This window comes from Rattus norvegicus, chromosome 14 (genome assembly GCF_021556685.1).
Source record: "Rattus norvegicus strain SHRSP/BbbUtx chromosome 14, alternate assembly SHRSP_T2T, whole genome shotgun sequence".
In the NCBI taxonomy this organism is placed as follows: Eukaryota; Metazoa; Chordata; class Mammalia; order Rodentia; family Muridae; genus Rattus; species Rattus norvegicus.
Window position 1 is genome coordinate 23,734,278 of NC_141547.1, and position 9,241 is coordinate 23,743,518.

Here is a 9,241-nt window from a genome sequence, read left to right on the forward strand (position 1 = left end):
ATGATGATGAGAGCCTTAACTTACTCAGTGTTCATTGAAATCATCAAAAAGTATTAAATTTATCACTTCATCCAAGAAAATGTTATCTTGATATCTTAAAGAAATAAAAGTAGATAGATGTTACCTTACTATAGTTAAACTTGTAGAAAGAAATTCAAGAAATGTATAATAGTAACTTTCTTATTCTAATCTCTCTTGAGCTAATGGCTAAATAAGGAATTATAGTTTGGGAGAAATATGCCATATGCTGGTAAGCATGTGAAAATAACTGTGAGCTTACTTAAGGAATGAACATATAGACTTGCAGGTTTCATATTTTTAGAAGTTATTTTATTGATGCTTTGTCATTATTTTCCACTGTTCCTGGAATTAATATTCCCTTTTCTAGTTTTGATTAACTTTTTCTACCACAATTATGCTCAAGAAATCAAAGATATTTTTTAGGTAATTTTATGGTAGCATTCAACTTTTAGACTAACTTTTATCAAATATCCACTGACAAAATTCTGATACATAAGAAACATAAACCTTAATTGTACAAATCAAAAAAAACATTACTCATCCCAAGGAACTGTAAATCAGTATTTAGTTAGGACATCCCTATTGATTTCATCTGAATTTCTAATATTTTGACATCTTATTTCCCTGAAATTGTAGATGTTCTTGGGCATCCCATATCCCATCCTACCTCAGTCATTTAACCATTAATGTGTCAGAGAACAATGGAAAAAAACAACAAAAACCTATGTGTTCTCAAGACTACACTTGCCTCGTATTTGCTGCTAGTCTGTGTCAAGAATAGAGATTGGCAGGAGTCAGTACCAAGATACCAGAAAATATGAATGTCTTCTACCAGTGGGTAAAATCATGAAACATGGGTTATATTTGTATATCATTACTTAATCCTTAACAGCTCTGTAGAACTAAGTCTTCACATTTAAAAATAGCTTTTCTTTCTATACATCTGACCTCAGTGACATATATAATAATGATCTACGTCAATGTAAGGAAAAAAATAGTAAGAAGTAAACAGTAAATTTTGTTCAAGAAATCCCTGAACCTTGAAAGGAGAGTAACAAAAAAATAATCCTCCTTTTAAATTTAATTAATCTGTTTGTCTGCCCATATGTATATTTGTATACCACATGTCTTTTGTCTGTCAGAGGAGTACAAAGGAGGGCAGCAGATCCCCTAAGAATGTCCTTGTGAGCCTCCAAATGGATTTGTCACATGGCCTGGGGCAACAGCAAGTACTCATAACTACTCAGCCATCACTCCAGCCCCTTAGTCTTTGTAACAGTTGTCAATTTGGTGCATTTCAGTCAAACCATTAATTATATATTTATCTTTGAAATACAAGACTTAATTTGTTGATATACCTCTTGCTCTCATTTATTTGTCAACTAAAGAGGCATCCCTATGCACCTTTGTGTTTCTATGGCTCAACTGTTTGAATAAGCAACTTTTGTTAATTAAATAAAGAATAGATTCTTTTTAACTGAAGAAAATATAGCTACATTCACTTTAGTTCTGGGAATATGAGAAACATAACAGATCTTTCAGATAAGGAAAAAAGCTCAGAAAGAATAAATAAATTGTAGACTATTATAGGATGTATTCCTTTAGCATGTGCTCCAGAGAGGTGCACCTCAGCAAAGAACTCATGTGTATGACTTTAGTAGATAATGTAGACCTGTGAGTGAAGGAATTTTTTTAAAGTGAGAAGAAGGAGATGATCCTTAAAAAGGATGTATTACCAAGCTGTCTTTCTCCCAGTGAAGTGATTGATGCATGGTGCCCCCAAGAAACAATATACATTGTGTCTTACAACTACCTCCCAGGAATATGGAAAATGAAAAGAATTTATTCACTGGTTCCTAACTCACCCAAGCTGGGATATTACTTTATTCCCAAGTTAGATCTTTTTTGTTTATTATTGGACTTCACACCTGTGGGGACAGCATCTGCAACATATAACCTAGCCTGATGTCCCGAAGAAATGGAAGTGAAGGATAGTCAGTTATTCTGTCCTCAATTCTGGAGTTGAAGGCAGATTAATCTAAGATGGTTATTAGTAAACTTAAATGTCTTGATGTCAGGTAATAAAAAAGCAAGTAAAAGATAAAACTAATTTTTGATAAGGTAGATTTTATAAAAAGATTCATTACCCATCCACCTTATGCATTAAACTATAATGAACACCATGTTAACATAGTCATTTAGAGTATACCAAGGACTTTTAAATATTAGCAAAAATATTAAATGTGTTTTGAAGAGTGGCAGTATATCACTTATAATTACTCACAGTCAATATTGAAGTGTATTTAAAGAAAAAACTCATATTTTCTATGAAGGATGGTTGTACATCATTGAAGTCATTAATATGTGTAGAAGAAAAAATAGAATGCTGAATGAACAGAAGATAGAACAAAAATGCAGAAAGGGATCTTTGGAGGAATCATCAGAAATTCATTCATAAGCATCAGTGAGTGTGTAGGATTTACCATAGCAGGTATTATAACAAAATGCCAAAGGAAGAAAAGCAAATGATAGTTCATTCCTTTTCATTAAGAATTGTTTAAAAATATGCTCACTATTTTTAAATAAGAGCAATATGTAAGGTGAAACAGTGGAGTTCTCTACTAAATACATACGCTGTCCATTGAAGGCTCCTAGAAGGGATTTGTTATTTTTGAAATACTAGACTTAATTTGCTGTTAAACCTCTTGTTCTCATTTTAAATTTATCTGTGACTAGCTTCTAAACAATTTTGATAATGTAATCTGTAACAAACATTAAAAAGAGTAAAATCCTTTTGTATGAATGAATGATAAAGAAAACAATTCTATATTCTATAATGTGTGTATGTGTGTATGTATGTATGTATGTATGTATGTATGTATGTATGTGTATGTGTGTGTGTGTGTGAAACTTGAGACTTTAAATGTTTTCTTTGCAGGAAGCCAATGTTAAATAACAGTTACTTAAACAGTCTTAAAACAGAAAGCATGGTATCCATCTAAGTCATTCATCTGATGAGTTTGAGGAGAAAAACAAAGGACAGAAAACCAGCCAACATTTGCAGCACTGAAATAGGAGGAACTTGGCATGTACATGCTATGGGAGATTCTTTCCGATTTGTTCCTTATGAGTTGCACAATATTGATAGCTGCTTATTTGTATTCGGAGAGGTTCATGTTGGTTTTCACGGCCACTGTTACTCCCCTTATGAAATACCTTGGCAAGGTAGTCACGACAATACAAGCAGTGAATCCACAGTGTAAATCTTTTCTTTTCGGCTTTGTATGGTCATATTTAAGAGCTTTCTCATTTGAAATGCACGTGGTGCTTTCAGTTCAATTTCAGCAAGTAGTGCCCTATCATGTGGCAACCACATACTATTTTAGTACAGTTTCACTTGACAGATGGCCACTGTTAGGGAATAGTTCTCTCTCTCTCTCTCTCTCTCTCTCTCTCTCTCTCTCTCTCTCTCTCTCTCTCTGTCTCTCTCTCTCTCTCTCTCTCTGTCTCTCTGACAAAGTCTACGAGTTAATTTTTTTTTCTGTTTTATTTAACATCATCAAGTTTGTAACTAAACGTGGAAACATATATGAGGCAGTGATGGCCCATCTCTTTTTGAAATGATCTCAGTGTGGCAAAATGACTAGACATATATCGACACCATTCTGTGTGAATGTAAATACATTTCCTTTGCTGTCATTTGAAGAGAACAAGTTCCTTTTCTATAAGATCGATTTCAGTTGTCGAGATTCGGTTGCTGTTAGCGACAATTTATGTTGTAATGGAATGTGAAACAATCACCTAATTTGAAGTTCTAAATACAGCATTGTGTATTCACAAGATTTATAAGTGTTCTTCACCACATAAGACTAGTTTCCTCATTCAAGATGGTTGTGTTTCAAATAAAAGCACACATTTTGTAATTCCAATTTATAGTTATTAATTTAAATAAAGTCAACTATATGAAATTATAAACCTGCTTCATTTGCAGAACAATATTATAACAGATTATACCAGACTACCCTTGTAAAAGATGAGCTTTTAACCATACTCAATTCATTTCTTGCTACAGTATTTTTCTTCTAACTTTTCAATTATTATAGAAAGAATTCTTTCTATGGTCTCCGTTCTTTGTTCTCCAAGTAGTTAAGCATGGGTATTACCAGTGGTTCAGTATTGTGAGTTTGAACACACAAAAGATTGTCAGTTCAAAGGACTTTCAACTAATGACAGGGTGATTTCTCTGTCTGTAAGCTGAGCTGCTTACATTAGAAAGGCCTTCAGAACAAATGGACATGTTATCTTAAAAGTAACGGGCACTCACTCAGGAGATGACACAGTGGGCAGAGTGCTTGCTACACACTACAGAACTTCATATCCCTGTAACTTCTGTAAATGCCAAGTACGGAAGGGCCCTGTATACAATCTCCGTGGGGGAAGGGATGGAGATAGGCAAATCCAAAGGAGCTCACTGGCCAGCCATTCAGTCCTAAACAGAAAACTGAAAGCCAGTAAGAGAGCTTGTCTCATAAAAAAAAAAATGACCACAGAGGATGACTCCTGAGTTCAGCCTCTGACCTCTGCATGCATACATATTAATGGGCATAATGCAGGACACTAATGCATATATAAGCAAACAAATGCAATATATATACCCTAGCCATTCCTTCCCCCATAGAGATTGTATACAGGCCCTTCTGTACTTGGCATTTACAGAAATTATAGGGATATGAAGTTCTATAATGTACACACACACACACAAACACACACACACACATACACACACACACACACACACACACACACACACACACACAAAATACATCCAGGCCCCTTTTATTTATATAATCTTTGTTTACAAATGTAGAAGGATGATGAGATGATATTCATGGAACTTACCAAGACCTCCTATCGTTCTAGAGAACTTGGTAAGGTAATTTGGGAATGCATTTGAGGAGTGCTATCTCTTAAGGCATATATTTGTTTGTGTCTTTTCTCTCTCTCTCTCTCTTAGGATTTCTTTGAAAAAGTAAAATGGCCCTTGAACAGCCATGCTTTACAAATACCTCTTTAAAATCTGAAATATCATGAGTATTAATGAAAATTATGACATGGCTTTAAAAACAGATTATTTCTGCATGAGCTTTACATGAAAATCCCTCTAATTTCTGAAATCAACTACCACGATTTTTTTTAATTAGAATATTCCAATCGGTAAGTAATTCTTCAGGAGTCTTTGCAGTAATCACTGTGTCTCAATGTGAAAATATAAATATAAATGTATCTAAGTTTCTTGTTAAATTAAGTTACAGTTAAAATAAAAATATAACAGGCAGTTTTGACATTTTCGCATATTATTTGCAATAACGGATAAGCACCTTGAATTTGAATCAAAATGAATTTGTTTGATTATAAACATATTTTATTTTCTTCTGTTGTTTATGCTATTAAATTATTGTGAGTGCTAATTGCTACCCATTTAAAATAATTGAATCAATATATCTTAATATAGTGGAAATAAGCACCACTTGCCTATTCTGCAATAGTCTGTAGATTTAGAAGGTTGGAAATTTTGATATAAAATAAGAAACAAACAAAATCAAGCACATAGAAGTGTAAGTGTAAAATTCAAATGTTAACTTTTACTGGACAAGAAAAATAACACGAGGAATTGTATTTTACCTTCTGTGTGAAAATATAAAAACCAACAAAACACATAAATGATACTTTATAAGATAATGATCATCAGGCTATGACTAACAATATTATAGCAAGAAGCAAAACACAAATGTGACACACAACTGCCCACATCTAAGTTTGTAGCACAAGAGGATGCCTTTCACCAAGGGTAATAATATTCCTAAGATGAGGAGACAAAAACGAGGGTTTAGAGAAGGGATTGGGCAGGAGAAGTATAGAGAATAAGGACTGAGGAGTTTCAGAGGATGACTTCTGTGCCCTTTGATGAATTCAGAAATAGACCTTATCTATAGTCATAATTTCTACAGTTTTAGTTACCATGTATTAGTTGAGTATAATGACTGAATAGAAAAACTCCAGGGTCGACACCTCTGTCTCCTGCGCAGAATACGTGTCGACCCGGAGATCCCTGTAATAGATCTCCGTAATAAACCTCGCCTTTGCTTATTACATCCAAAATGGTCTCTCTGTGTCTGGGGTCCGTGATTTCCCCAGACTTGAATAAGGGTCTCTCTTCGGGGATCTTTCATTTGGGGGCTCGTCCAGGACCGGTGTTTCCTGGGGCGCACCATCCTGAGACTCGAGCTAGGATCTTTCATTTGGGGCTCGTCTGGGATATTTGCGACTACCCCAGACTCCGAAGACCCCTTGGAGGCTAAAAGACCTACAGGTGATACAGAAAGAAGTCTGGTCACAGCTGGCATTAGCCTATGCCCCGGGGACCCCCGAGACATCTCATCAGTTCCAGGTCGGAGACGGCTACATATGATGGCACCGAACCCAGATACTCGAGCCTCACTGGAAAGGACCGTACCTGGTGCTGCTGACCACCCTGACAGCCATCAATTCTCAGCCCTCACCAGCCATGTACTAGCTGTTGGGGCTGAGAGCTAGGACCTAGAGGGAAACTCAGATCTTCAAAAAGCTCCCTAGACTTAATTTCATGTTTGCCCTCGTTCTATCAAGATAGGTGTAGGGATAGGCTTGATTTCTATTACAAATGATGTAACATTGCATATGTTAGTACTCCTAACACTTCTTGGGACTGTGCCTCAGGGATCACAATCTGTATAAGTTTAGAAGTTCTAAAAGCTAGTCATGACCTTGGTGTGTAGGTTTAGATAGTGTCCAGATTGGAATCTTGATGCTAAAGACTTAGTAAGACAAAAAAAGAGTTGAGAATTACTTAAGGCTATCTAGGTGCTGCAAGGGCAGCACAAGGACATCTGCCATTGCCCTGCAATGCAAGGCTTATAGAGAATTCAGAACTGCCATTGACTCAGATATAAAAAGAGTGAAAGACTTTTTAGCTGACCTCCAAGAATACCTAACCTCCCTCTCAGAGGTAGTCCTTCAGAATAGGAGGAGATTAAACCTGATATTCCTTAAAGGAGTCTGTGTGCTACACTGAAAGAAGATTGTTGCTTCTATGCAGACCATTCAGGAGTAATTAAAGACTCCATGAATAAACTTAGAGAAAGGTTAGACAAAAGACAGAGAGACAGAGAAACGCATCAGGGATGGTTCGAGAGCTGGTTTAGTAGATCTCCTTGGATGACTACTCTGATATCTTCCCTTATGGGACCCTTCTTAGTTTTGCTTCTGCTTCTGATTATAGGTCCATGTGTGTTAAAGAAACTAGTTAATAGGTTTGACTCCTACAAAAAGATAGAGATGCTCAAAAAGGTTGGTTTGAGTCTTGGTTCACTCGTTCTCCCTGTGACTACCCTACTCTCTGCTATATGGCTGGGCCATTACTAATAATTTTCTTGGTTTTAGTTTTTGGACCCTGTGTGACAAACAGGTTAATTGCTTTTGTTAAAAATCGAGCGGGTGCTGTGCGGTTGATGGTTCTGAGACAACAGTACCAGTCAGTTAGGACAACTGGTGAGACCAAATATGAGACTTGATATCAAAATTCTAAGATTAGAATTACTTAGTAGAAGAAGAGGGGAATGAAAGGAAAATTATACAGACTTAAGGTTTAAAAATATGAAGTTAAAAGAGTAAGTTTCAAAATTCACAGACTCAGGGCTAAACACTGTGAAAAGCAAGTCCAGGCAGCCCCGCCCTGCCACTAGGACTAACAGACCATAAAGATAAAGAAAAGGAATGCAGGAATCAGCCGGAGTTATCAGGACTGACTCAAACCATCTGGCAGAAAGGCACCTCCCCCAGCTTACTCAGAGTCACACCTTAACCAGATGCCCTTCAAACCCTGATACTCCCCTAGCTTCTAAAATCCTGTACACTCCAGTCAATATATACTCTCCTGCTGTGCTGTAATCTCACTGCCATGTTTAAATGAACCAATCACTTATAGCCGCGCCAGAAATTAGCCAATTGTGTGTAACCGCGCCAAAACCCTAGCCTTCCCTATATAAACCCCTGACTTTTGAGCTTCGGGGTCAACACCTCTGTCTCCTGTGCGGGATATGTGTCGACCCGGAGATCCCCATAATAGATTTCCGTAATAAACCTCGCCTTTGCTTATTACAAAAAAAAAAAAAAAAACCAAAAAAAAAAAAAAACTCCAGAAGTTAACAAGTTCTTATATTAACTTTTATTTACTACACGATTTTATTTATTTGTTTTTTATGGCTATCTCTCAATTTGTTATTGTGCTTAGTTTATTAATTAAACATTAATGTAATCTTACTATTTTGTATTGCTTATTTTTGAGAGGGTATTTTAAATTACAGTTCTCCCTTCTCTTTTTTCCCTCTGAGCTTTCCTATATACACCTCACAGCTCTCCTTCAAAGTCATGGCCTCTATTTTTTTTTCCCATCAATTGGTATTGCATGGATATATGCATGTGTATAAATTCTTAAACATAATCAGTCAGATCTCTATAATGTTTTTAGATACATAATTTCAAGGATGATTGCTAGGCACTGGATAGTTTTTGTGCTTTGCCCTGAGGAGGGCCACCTCTCTGCCTCTCCCACTCACAGCTTTACTCAAATGCCTACAGTTCTTTGTATACGGTTTTGGTCCCAGAGTTATTTCTTCCTTTGAAGTTTGATGTGCTTACTGACGACCTTCCTGTTTAGTTCATGTTTGAGCAGTCATGTTGATGAGACTTTACAGATGTAGCTTATTCGGTTACTAGGATATACAGTATCATAGCAAGTCGGTGATCCTCTAGATCTCACAAAATTTCTGCCTGCTCATCCACAATGTTAACTAAGCCTTAAGTGTGGGAATGCTTTGTAGATTGGACCTGGGCTCCACACCTCTTCATATTGGTTTGTTATCATTTCTGGAATGGCTGTTCTCTGTGCAAAAAGCAACCCCTTAATGATAGGTGAAGACTACATGTAAATCTAGATGAAATACAAATGTTTACATATTATTTTCATGGATTATGGCAGATTAATAAATTACTGGTTCCAGATTCTCCTTCAGCCATCCTGATTTCACTAGCACTAATTAGTTAGTTAGATTTAAATTATTGGGCAAAACATAACTCAGTTCTTAAGTCCTATCAAAGAACCCTTGGTTGCAGCCAATATATG